The following is a 9,417-nucleotide window of genomic DNA, read 5'->3' as shown; positions in this document are numbered from 1 at the left end:
CCTCTGTATCCCTGACTCTCCTCTCCTCTTTCCTTCCTTCTCTCCCTTCCCATTCCTCTCTTTTTTTTCCATAGCTCATCTCTCTCTTTTCCTCCTTCTCTCTATACCCCCATCTCTGTTTCTTCTCTCTCTGTCCATCATCTCTATCTCTGCATCTCTTTCTGTCTTTCTCTCTCCCTCATCCTCCTTTTATCTCTCCCTCCCAACCACAAGTTATCATACTGTTTCATTGCTTCCTAGAACAAGCTCTCACCTTTGGTCCAGGAGATCCAGGTAAGCCCTGTAGGTGACAAGAAGAACAGAATATGAGACATTTTTTTTTCTTCTCTAAGTGGTCTGGAATAGCAAAGGAGAGAAAGGATGTCTGGGAATCCCACAGGGGCATCTTGAGCATGGCATATGCAAGACTATGTTGGTAAAAGGAAAAACTGTTGAATTTAAGTCTTGCCCACACCACTTCCTCCTCAGCAGCCATGGACAAGTAGCTTCTCTGGGAGTTAGCTTCTTCTCTTCTAAAATGTGAGGTTGAATCCAATGATCTATAAGGTCTCTTCTGCTCTATCTTTCTCTAATTTGAAAATGTCTCAAAAGAAGTTGATTTGTATAAATGGAGGCAAAGCAAAATGAGGAGAACAATAAATACGATTGCAAAGTAAAGGAAACCAAAAACAATCACGGAGGAAATCTAGTTCTTGCTTTGGACAAATGCAAACTTAAGAATGGAGCGGGCCTCCCTCCTTTCCACAGAGAAGACAGGTGGGCGACACTCATTATTATATGATGATATATAATGATGATGTTATATGATGATATAATCGCACGATGCCTGGTACAGAGTAGGTGCCTGATAAACCTTTACTGATTGGTTGGTTAATTAAATGAGGTCAGTATAGCAGATACTTTTTCATAACCTGTTTTGTATGTTATAAGGGAGGGATCAGTATGGAGTGAAGAGGGCTTTCTAGAGGTAATGGGCATAAAAACAAAAGGCATTAATAAAACTTTTTTAAGGGGGTGGTTGGGATAGGGCTAGGAGAACACTCATAGGGAACCAATTCTCCCTTCTCAACATAATGGATGGAGGACCTAGAAGGCACCCTTAGGGTTGTTCCGTTTAAAATTCCCATTTTTCCAACAGGCAGTTGAGTCTAAGAGGTGAGAACCCTAATGGTAAGAAGCAAAGATGGGATTTAGACTTTGGTCCAAATGCTTTCTCCTGAAAGGCTCTCATCCTTCCCTAGAATACCCTTGGGGTATTCAGACCCTGGAGAGGCCACCTGGGGCAGAATACGAGTTTCTGGCATTTATAAGCAGATTTAATGGCCCAGAAGAGAGTTTACACAAGGCATTGCAAAGAGCAGATTCTGGAGAGGTGAGAGACTTTTGAGATCATTTAGCCCAACCTCCTCCTTTTAAAGTGAAGAAAATGAGTCTGAGGGAGGCATGATGAGCTCCTTTGGGGAGGGGAATGCTTTTTTCCATGAAAATGGGCGAGATCATTTTTGGAGATGGAATAGCTTGGTCCAAGTCCACAGCTCTCCTCCCCACACCCTCCTTTCTCCCCAACCCTGCCTGTCTCCAAGTTCAGATCCCTTCCCCAAAACCAACTTCTTCCAGCAGCTCAGGCTTCCTGAAGCTATTTCTGAATGCACTCAAGTCCCTGAGGGCCCCCGATTTGGCAGCTATTCCCACCTCCTGGAAGGGATGGCTGCATTCTCTCTCGGGTGAAGGCCACTTCCAAGGGACAGGCAGGGGACTCGGGAGAGGATAACAATGCTGACTTCGCATGGAATAATGTGGGGCAAGAAAGGAGTACAGGATCCAAAGGAAAGATGGGCTCTTGTGGGCTCAGATGGGTACTGTGATCTGCTATGGCCCTGGAACTTTATAAAATCAATAGTCCTTGGGGTTGAACTAGGTTAGACTGTTGTGTCTTTCACAATAACAGGTCCATCTGAATTCTAGAGCACTTCCAGGTTGGAAAAAAATACAGCCCTGTGTAGTATCATCCCTATCGGGTATCTGGGGAAACTGAGGCTCAGAGTAATTAAATGTGACCATTTCCTATGATCTCATAGAGTAAATAACAGAAGCAGGATTTGAATCCTAGTTTCCAGATTCCAAGGCCAGCACTCTCCCATCTCTCACAAGAATTGTCCATATAATAAACTGGAGGAATTCCATGTGAACTGGAAAGACCTCCAGGAATTGATGCAGAATGACAGGAGCAGAGCCAGAAGAACACTGTACACAGAGACTGATACACTGTGGTAAAATTGAATGTAATGGACTTATGTACTAGCAGCAATACAATGATCCAGGACAATTCTGAGGGATTTATGGAAAAGAATGCTACCCACATTCAGAGGAAGGACTACAGGAGAGGAAACACAGAAGAAAAACAACTGCTTGAACACATGGGTTGATAAAGACATGATTGAGGATGTAGACTCTAAATGACCACCCTAGTGCAATTATCAATAATATGGAAATAGGTCTTGACCGATGACACATGAAGAAACCAGTAGAAATGCACATCAGTATGGGAGGGTGTTGGGGGGTGGAGGGGAGAGTAAGAATATGAATCATGTAACCATGGAAAAATTTTTTCTAAAAAATAAAATTTAAAAGAAGGAAAAAAACCCAAAAAAACAACAACTGTCCATATTCTTCTCCCATACTAGTATTTAATTGTAAGAATGTGACTTGCAATGAGTGGGCTTTGGAAACCTGTGATCCTAGTAACATTCCTATTTGAGCTGTAGTTGGGATGAAACTCCATTTGGAGGCAAAAGAATGGCCTAAATGACCACTCCATTGGATCATCTCTGGACCAATGGTGTTTATGCCTTACTATTCTCCTTTGGCTCAACCAATGGGCTCTTTCCAAGTGCTACAATGACCACACAACAGTGTCACCAGGTTGGCAGAGAGGCCCCAAACAGAAGCATAAATACATACCTTTCCATCCTTGCCTGGCTTCCCTGGCTCTCCTGCTCTGCCCTGTGATACAAGAGATAGAGGGAACATTAGAGAGACTCTGGGGGGTGGGTCCCCACTCCTCCTTTCACTTCTGTCTGAACCCAACAGTCTAGAGATTGTTTTCAAGGCAGCTCCTTGGCCTTGGAAGCCTGGAACCAACTAAAGAGCAGGAAGGGTGATTTCTGGTCTTGTTTCTGCTCTCAGTCCCAGCCCAGATGTTACCTCCTCTCTTGGAAAGCCTCTGGTCAAACTCACGGGCTGGTGGAATGATACTAGCGTTTCTGCAGGTAACAGTGTGAAAGATGAAGGGGCAGACAATTTCTCAGAGGCTACCCCCAACTCACTGGTCCTTTTCTAGGCTTCTTCCTGTCATTCTGACAGTAGGGTAGGAGGAGTGGATACCAGTTACTTATTCTCCATTTCAGTGGCTGCATGAGAAGTCATGGGGAGGGATCATGAGAAGATAATGATGAGGAGATGATCATACTTACAGGTGGTCCCATGGGCCCTGGCTCTCCTGGGTTACCCAGAGGTCCAATAGGTCCAGCAGGTCCAGGGGGACCAGGTGGCCCAGGGGGGCCTTGGATGCCTGCTTGTCCCTGTTCACCCTGAGGTTCATGGAAACAAGGAGTTAGATGACGAGAGCCATGGGGGCTCCCACCACTGTGTCATGCATCCCAGGGAAACCTCAGCCCTCTGATAGTGATGATGAAGGTGATGGTGATGATTGTGAGGAAGGAGGTGATACTGGTGATCACATGCAGGAAGGCGTGTGGCAGCCAGAGGAGGAGAGCCAGGAGCATCAGGCCCCATAAAAGAGAGATGTCCAAATGGGACATGGGCAGGGGGGCACTCCCAGACTGGCCTTTTCCCAACTGGTTCAGAAGGATGAAGTTTTATTGCCTCAGGAAGGCACAGAGATGCTTAGTGATGGCATACCATGCAGTATAAATCTCTGAAATAAATTTGTGAGGAAGAACTTTGATTTTATTTTCTTCATCTTAAAAAAAATTATCCTTTTTCTCAAGTAAACAATCAGTGTCAATGGCCTAATCAGATGGAGGCTAATCTGATGGCCCTAATGGAGAGCAAGACTCTAGGACCAATGTTTAAGAGTTACATGGAGAATGATTTCGGCTTAATAGAAAGAAAACATTTCCTCAAAAATTCAAGCTGGCCCCAAATGAACCAAGTCATGTTGTTAAGTTTTGAGTTCTAGACTTGAGATCTTTGAGCAAAACCAGGATGTTATCAAGGAGATTCAATGGTTTGGTCAAGGGTTGGACTAGATGACCTCCAGGTCCTTCCAACTGAGGTCTAAATGGCTGAAGTTCCTTCCAATTAAATGGCCGAAGATTCTTTGATTTCAGAATCATCTTTAAGGGGTCCACTAGCATCTCCCTTCCAGAATCTCTTCTACTAGTCAATTGTTCATTTCTCTTTCTTTAAGTAATCAATACGCTAGAGAGTAGCATAACCTAGCACAAAGGGTGACGGCCCTGGAATTAGGAGACCTGAGTTCAAATCCCTCCTTTCTCACATGAGCTGTGTAACCCTAGGCAAGTCACATCATCTTTCTAGGTCTTGTTTCCTCTCTGGTGGCATAAGAGGACTGGAATCTCACACAGAATCTCAGGGTTAGAAGGGCCTTCCGAGGGCAGTCTGTCCAACTCATCCTACCGTGGGAATTCCCTCCACAACAGTTCTCGACACGAGGCCATCCAGCTTCCATGTAAAGACCCTCGTGATGGGTGACACATTTTGCTAATGTTTTCTCCTCGTAACAACCCCATGAGGAAGTCAGAATATCTTGCGAATGTTGAAGCACTCTCTGAGGTTGTTGTGGCTATAATGATCCCACTTTTACCAAGGAGGAAGCCGAGGGGCCCAGAAACGAAGGCTCTCGCCTATGGCTCTTCATCTCCTAGTAAAAGCTCAGACTCCTTAAGGTTTAAGAAGTATTTTACAACTATTGCCTCATTTGATCCCCTCAACAACCCTGGGAGGGAGGTACGATTATTATCCCTATTTTACATACAAGATGGAGGCAGACAAAAACTGAGGCAGGCAGAGGCCCAGTGACTTCCTAGAGTCTCCCTTCTAGGAAGTGTCTGTCTGAGGCCAGATTTGAACTCTTCCTGAGTCCAGACCCACAGCTTTCTATAGTGTGCTGGTAAATCTAATTCAGGCACAAGTCAAGACATCAACTTGTGAGGTCCTCTTTGAAAACAAAGGACAAGATCCTGGATTCAAATGTGGCCTCAGACACTTCCCAGCTGTGTGACCCTGGGCAAGTCACTTGACCCCCATTGCCTAGCCCTTACCACTCTTCTGCCTTAGAACCAATATACAGTATTGATTCTAAGACGGAAGGTGAGGGTTTAAAAAAAGAAGAAAAAAACAAAGGACAAACAGCAATAGCAAATACCTAGCCATCTGTTCTACCTGGTAAAGTGCCTGACTCGGGTCTCCTGGCTCCAAATTCAATGTTTTTGCCCTGATACCCTGCAGCCTTCCTGAGGCAGCCCCCATTCCACTTTCAGACAGCTCTATAGGTGTTTGGAAGTTTTCCCTCATGTCAAGATGAAATGGTTCTCTGTAACACTATCACGCCATTGTTGCTCCTGTTCTGCCCTCAGAGACCAAACAGAAAAAATCTCATTCCACCTGGACGTGGCAATCACATCCACCCCCACCTCCACGTCTGCTCTGCCCGGGCCAACTGATGGGAGATGAGCCGAGATAGGCTCTGAGGTCTGTCCTGGCCAGCTGGGGATTTTATGATCTTCTGATGAGCCGGCAAGCCCATCCTCTTCACTGCGTGTGTGTGTGCGCGTGCGTGCGTGTGTGTGTGCGTGTGTGTGTGTGTGTGTGTGTTACTGGGGAGCCCAGGCAGGGGGAATTCGAGCCCTTTTCTTTTGCACAAGCATGGAAAAGAGGCTTCGTAGACTTTGAGCGTACCCATATAAGGAGCCATGAAAGCCACGCTCCAAGAGATACTCAGCTAGCTCACATATTTTCTACATGACCTCTAAGAAACAATCTGAGCTCAGCTCTTGTGAGGAGGAGAAGTCAGATCAACAACCAGCCCCGTCTGGTTACGTGCCAAGAACTGGGGGCTGGCCATCAGGGACCCTGGGCTCTGGGACCACTTCTATCACTAACCGGCTGAAAGACCTTGGCCAAGGACTTGTCTTGGGGTAGACTGGTGATGGAGGTGGAATGCTGGATTTGGAGTCTGGGGTCCTGGGATCCAGAAACTCACTGGAGCCCCCGATGACTTGGCTTGCCCATCTATCAAACGGGGACAAACGTGCCTGCACCCCCTACCTCTAAGAACCTTGCACTGCTCATCTGTAAAATGGGGATATTCATAGCACTTACTTTTCAGGATCGCTCTACGCATCGTGTAAGGTGCTTCATAAACCTCAGAGTGCTATAAAAATGTCAGCGGCTACCATCATCCTTACTCTAGGACCGTTGAAGGAAAAAGTTTTTCTACAAAAGCAAGCCTTTACTGATACTTGGACCAGACTGGTTATTTCGTTAGTATAGGAAACTAGGCCAACTGCAGTGGATATTTCCTTTCCCAATAGGATTAGCAGCTTTTTTTTTTTTTAAACTCTTACCTTCTGTCTTAGAATCAATATTGTATATTGGTTCCAAGGCAGAAGAACGGTAAGGGTAGGCAATAGGGGTTCAGTGACTTGCCCAAGGTGACACAGCTAGGAAGTGTCTGAGGCCAGATTTGAACCCAGGACCTCCCGTCTCTAGGTCTGACTCTCAATCCACTGAGCCTCTAGGAGCAGCAATTCTATAACTCATCGTTAGAGAGTTGGCTGGGGCACTTGTCCAAGGTGGCACCCACTCTACATATCCAGGTGGGACTCCAACCCAGGTCTTCCTGACTATCTGTTATAGCCCAGAGCATCTCACCTATCTGCGCCTTTAATGAAGAATGACATGATATAATAATATGTACATGCAACTATTCTGTGCCTACAGCATCACCTGCTATTAAATCTCACGTGTCGGAGGGTGGGTGTCCTGGGTGGAGGCTTCTGGCAGCTTGGGGGATCCCTACTCTTACTTAAGTTTTGATTTTTTAAAACAGCTGCTCTGCCTTTTACCAGCTTTGGTACCAGAGTCAGGGGAAAGGATCTCAGGACCGAACCCCATTAGATCACAGGATTCAGAGCGGAAAGAGCCCACCTACTTCCGGGGCTCTTAACCTGGAATCCATGGACCCTCCCACCCCCCAAGAGGTCTGTGGGGAGCTTTCAAGGGAGTCTGTGAATCTGGATTGTAAAAAAAATGACATTTTGATTTTCACGAATCTTGAATTGAAATTCAGCATTCCCTTCGATGATTTAAAAAGATTATCAGGAATTTTAATGGAACAAACAAATCAATTAATTAAAAAATAAAAATAAAAGACTTCTGAAAAGGGCTTCACCAGACTGGCTGTCAGTGGGGGCGCAGCACAAAAAAGGGTTAAAAATCCGTGGTAAATTTCAGCCCCTTCATTTCTACAGCACGGACAACATTAACCCCATTTTACAGGTAACTTAACTGAGGTTCAGAGAAGTGATATGCCTCTAGCCACAAAGCTAATAAGTGGAAGGGTCTGTGATGGAACTCAAGTCTCCTGACTGCTGGTCCAGCACTCGCTCTGCCAGGTCTCACAAAAGCCTGACTTGATTTCCTCATCTGCAAAATGGACAGAAGGATTCTTGTCCTAGGTACCTCCCAGAGTTGGTTGCTGGTTGTTCAATGTTTACACCCGCTAGAAATGGGAATTATCCTTACCAATGAGAAGAACCATTTTTTTATCCTGGACCTCAGGGTTTTCTGCAATCTACTTAAGAGAGATTTGTTGTCTGTTGGAGTGACTGAACCTGTGCAAGTTTGGGGCTCTTGTTCTAGGTCAAACTGCCCTTCCAAGCCCTGAGGCTTGGCTGGCCTCCTCCTCCTGGAAGCCTTCCTTGCAGGAGTCACTGAGTGCATCAAGAGAAGGCATCTACCTGAAAGGTGCGTCTTTTTATGACTGGGGGAGGCGCTAGCCGCACCGAATTGAGAAGAGGCAGCAGCTGAGGAGGTCAGAGGACAGAGGCCAAGGTCACAAGGAGCCAGGAAGATGCCGAAAGTCCCAGAAGGGCAGGTCAGGAAAGAGACAGGGAGAGAGAAGAAAGGAAAGAAAGGTTAATGAGAATGAACCACAGGGAGACACCGAGATGTCGCCAGGGGAGACCGAAGGGCAAACCTCAGGGCTCTGAGTGTCATCTGCCTGGGACCCCCGTGGAAAGGAGGGGAAAGGTGGGAGACCCGTGGCCCCATGGCCCCTCCTTGGGGGGGACCCGCTGTTTTTCCATACCTTTGGGGACATTAATTGAATGTTCAATGCTTATCCTCAAGGGGTTTATGATCTCTGACCCAAGACTTCTTTGGAGAGCTTCCTATCTTCTGAGCCCATCTCTGCTTGGGCAGCAGCAAGCTGGGCATCCAAAAATGGCCCATCCCTGTGCCATCCCGCTGACAGCAAATAAGACTGGCACCTCACCCTGTCCCCTGGCAGTCCACTTTTTCAGTCTGGCAGAGAGACGATCCTTGCCAGATCAGAAGAAGATCTTGCCAAGGCCAGGGTCGAGCCTGAGCCATCCTTCGTCCCCTGGGAGACCCTGAGCATTTGCTCCAGCAGTCTTTGGGGAGTCTGGCACACACTAGGGAAAGAGGGGCCCTATTCCCAGTTCCATTTCTCCCCCCTAGATGCTGCTCACTCCTACCCCAGGGTTTCTCTGCCAGGTGGCATCCCTAGCCCGAGAGGCTGCTGCAGAGTGAGAGGTTTGCCCCGATCTCCCCGCCTCTGCCCTCATTCATCCCTGCCCAACTGACGTGGCTCTGTTGGAGCCAAGGAGCCCGCCTTGCCGAGGGGCAAACACAGCAGCCCAATATTGTACTGCCACAGCTTCGCCCTCGCTATGGTTCTACACAGACCACGCCAGGCTGCGGTTAACCATTCCGTGGAGGCTTTGAGTCATGGGCCACAAGCAAACCTTGGGGGGAAGGAAATTGATGTGTTAAGCCTCTGTGGGATGAGGCGGCCTTCAGGGGCTCCTTTTAGTAAAATGGGAAAACCCGACAGACATCAGCCAGACTTGAGGCGAGGGGGGGGGTCACGCCTGGGCCTGGGCTCCTTGTCAGAGGCTGGGCCACAGGGAGGGAGGGGTCACTATGGTCAGAGCGGAGACTCGCACTCGAGTCAGGGGCAGGGTACTGTTTTCAAAATGCTGGCCAGAGATTTCTCTAGAGTCTCTGGTTGTTTCAATCTGCTGAATGTGGATCAAGGGACAAGAGTGGCCATGATAATAATGTCATATATTCTCCAAAATAATAAATAACAAAATAAAATCAAATTTAAAATAAAATAATAAATAA

At 47.0% G+C, this 9,417-nt stretch overlaps 1 long non-coding RNA gene across 1 annotated transcript; it reads right to left on the bottom strand.

The window, feature by feature from the left end:
* Positions 1–153: 153 nt before the first annotated feature.
* Positions 154–3,558, bottom strand: LOC123255644. The gene is made up of 3 exons (XR_006506781.1): positions 3,474–3,558; positions 2,962–3,003; positions 154–280 (listed from the first exon to the last, which is right to left on the bottom strand). It is a non-coding gene; the product is annotated as an uncharacterized LOC123255644 (long non-coding RNA).
* Between the last annotated feature and the right edge of the window lie 5,859 nt (positions 3,559–9,417).

The sequence above is a fragment of the Gracilinanus agilis genome, unplaced genomic scaffold, assembly GCF_016433145.1.
Source record: "Gracilinanus agilis isolate LMUSP501 unplaced genomic scaffold, AgileGrace unplaced_scaffold49692, whole genome shotgun sequence".
Lineage (NCBI taxonomy): Eukaryota > Metazoa > Chordata > Mammalia > Didelphimorphia > Didelphidae > Gracilinanus > Gracilinanus agilis.
Note: the sequence above shows the minus strand (reverse complement) of the source record. Positions and strands in the feature narration are given on the sequence as shown.